Below are 2,670 nucleotides of genomic sequence, written 5' to 3'. Positions count from 1 at the left end.
GCCACGGTGGCCATTAGTGTGCCATGCACTCCAGTCTGGCTGACAGCATGAGACTCTGACTCAAGGAAAAAAAAAGATTATTTTCAGACTATGCTCCATAAAGGAGAATTACTTGATCAAAGAGTATAAATATTTGTCTATCAGAAGCACTAAGCAATAGAAATTTTTTAAAAATCACTAATATGAAAGATTAATATGAAAAAACGTATTGTTTCACTTTTTTTTTTTTTTTTGAGTGGAAATCTCACTCCATCATCCAGGCTAGAGTGCAGAGGCACGCTCATAGCCATGGCAGCCTCAACCTGCTGAGCTCAGGCGATCCTTCTGCCTCAGCCTCCCGAGTAGCTGTAACTACAAGCACCCACCACCACACCCGTCTAATTTTTTGATTTATTGTAGAGAAGAGGTCTCACCAAGTTGTCCAGGCTGGTCTTGAACCCCTGAGCTCAAGCAATCCTCTTGCTTCCATTCCACCTTCCAAAGTGTTGGGATTACAGGTGTGAGCCACTGTGCCCAGCTACATTTCTTTAATTCTCCATTAGTTGTGCAAGTTATCTGTTCATAATATTTCCTTTTTTTATATAAATTATTTTATTTATTAATTTAATTTAATTTTTTTTTTTTTTTTTGAGTTGGAGTATCACTCTGTTGCCCAGACTGGAGTGCAGTGGCCGCTTCTGGGCACCGCAGCCTCAACCTGCTGGGCTCCGGCGATCCTTCCGCCTCAGCCTATTGTAGAGATGAGGTCTAACCAAGTTGCCCAGGTGAGTCTCGAACCCGCGGGCTCAGGCAATCCACTCATCTCAGCCTCCCAAGGCGCAGGATTACAGGCTGAGCCACCAAGTCCGGCCATAATATTTCTTCATCCATTTATCAGAGTCTTAGTGTTTTGATTAGCTTTATTATCTCTTCATGTAAATTACACGTGTATCACATTGATATACTTTTCCAATATGACTTGACCAATTTAAAGCTTGAGATTTATCTAGTGTCTCCTTTGTTATTTCAATCGCTTTTAGGTTCAGAGTCCCTTCTTCAGAAAGAATGTAATGCTTGTTAATCTATACTCATAAAAGTGTCATCCCACAAACTAAACATAAAAACAGCAAACATAAAGTCATGTATTTTCTGCAAAGGGGCTCTATTAAAAATACCTTTCTAGGCTGGGCTCTGTGGCTCAGCTTGTAATCCCAGCACTTTGGGAGGTTGAGGCAAGTGGACTGCCTGAGCCGGCAGGTTCGAAGCCAGCCTGGGCAACTTGGCGAGACCTCGTTTCTACAATAAATCAAAAATTATCCGGGCATGGTAGCGCCCGCCTATAGTTCCAACTACTTGGAAGGCTTAGGCAGACAGATTGCTGGAGCCCAGCAAGTCGAGATTGCAGTGGCCAGGAGTGTGCCACTGCACTCCAGTCTGTGCACTCCAGTCTGGGCGACAGAGTGAGACTCCAACTTCAAAAAAAAAAAAAAAGGTCAGGCTCGATGGCTCAGCCTGTAATCCCAGCACTTTGGGAGGCCAAGGGGAGTGGACTGCCTGAGCCCAAGGGTTCGAGACCCGCCTGGGCAACTTGACGAGACCTCATCTCTACAATAAATGAAAATGAGCCGGGCGTGGTGGCGCGCACCTGTAGTTCCAGCTACTTGGAAGGCTGAGGCGGAAGGATCACCGGAGCCCTGCAGGTCGAGGCTGCAGTGGCCAGGAGCGGCCACTGCACTCCAGTCTGAGTGACAGAGTGAGACTCCAACTCAAAAAACAAACAAAAAAAACCTTTCTAAACCCGCCAGAAGACATGTGAGAATACAAAGCAGAGAAGGAAAATAGCTGTTAAAACTCTGAAAAGAGGGCGCCTCCTCCCCTGCACTTCCACATCCGGGCTCACTGTTCCCCTCCATACTGCTGTCAGCCCCTGGCCCTCTCCCAGGTCCTTAGATGTGCCTGCCTGGCTCCCCTCGCTCCAGGCTTTCACAGACGCCATTCCCTCTGCCGAAACACTATCCCCTTCCTCTTCCTGGGGCCTTCTGCCGTGGGTTACTCTTCCAGGAACCTTGCAGGTAGGCATCCTAGACCGGCCGAGAAGCCCTTCGAAGCCCCTCTTCGAGACGGGTCTGCCAGCACAGGGTCCCCTCTTCTCACGGTACTTATCAGTGCCATCACGTCTGTTTTTCTGTCTCCCCACCAGACCACATCCTGTTCCTAGCACAGCACTAATACCCGGCAGATTAATTATTTGCCGAATAAATCAATGTGTTTACTTGAGCTTACCAACTTAAAACTGACAGAACAATGGGTAAAGAGAAATCTTGCTGGGCGATGTGGCTCACGCCGGCAACCCCAGCACTGCGGGAGACGGAGGCTGGGGCGGGAGGATCGCTTGAGCCCAGGAGCTTGAGAGCAGCCAGGGCCACAGAGCGAGGCCTCGTCTCTACAGATAACAACAAATCCTGTTCAGGCTTAACACGGGTGACGTCATAGGACAACGATGCCGGCCGGATCCACGCTCAAACAGCCTCTGAAGCAAAGGGCTGGCAAAGACTACCCCCAGGCGCTTCAAAAGCGAACACGACTAGACGTCATTTGCCACCCACGGTCGCTTGAGAGCGAGCAGGCGGCACGCTCCGCGGCGAGGCTGAAGATGAAGATACTAGTCTTCGGTTCATGACACGGGAGAGA

The sequence above is a fragment of the Carlito syrichta genome, unplaced genomic scaffold, assembly GCF_000164805.1.
Source record: "Carlito syrichta isolate Samal-C Ts95f unplaced genomic scaffold, Tarsius_syrichta-2.0.1 Scaffold316302, whole genome shotgun sequence".
In the NCBI taxonomy this organism is placed as follows: Eukaryota; Metazoa; Chordata; class Mammalia; order Primates; family Tarsiidae; genus Carlito; species Carlito syrichta.
The sequence above is the reverse complement of the archived record's forward strand: the minus strand, read 5'-3'. Positions refer to the sequence as shown.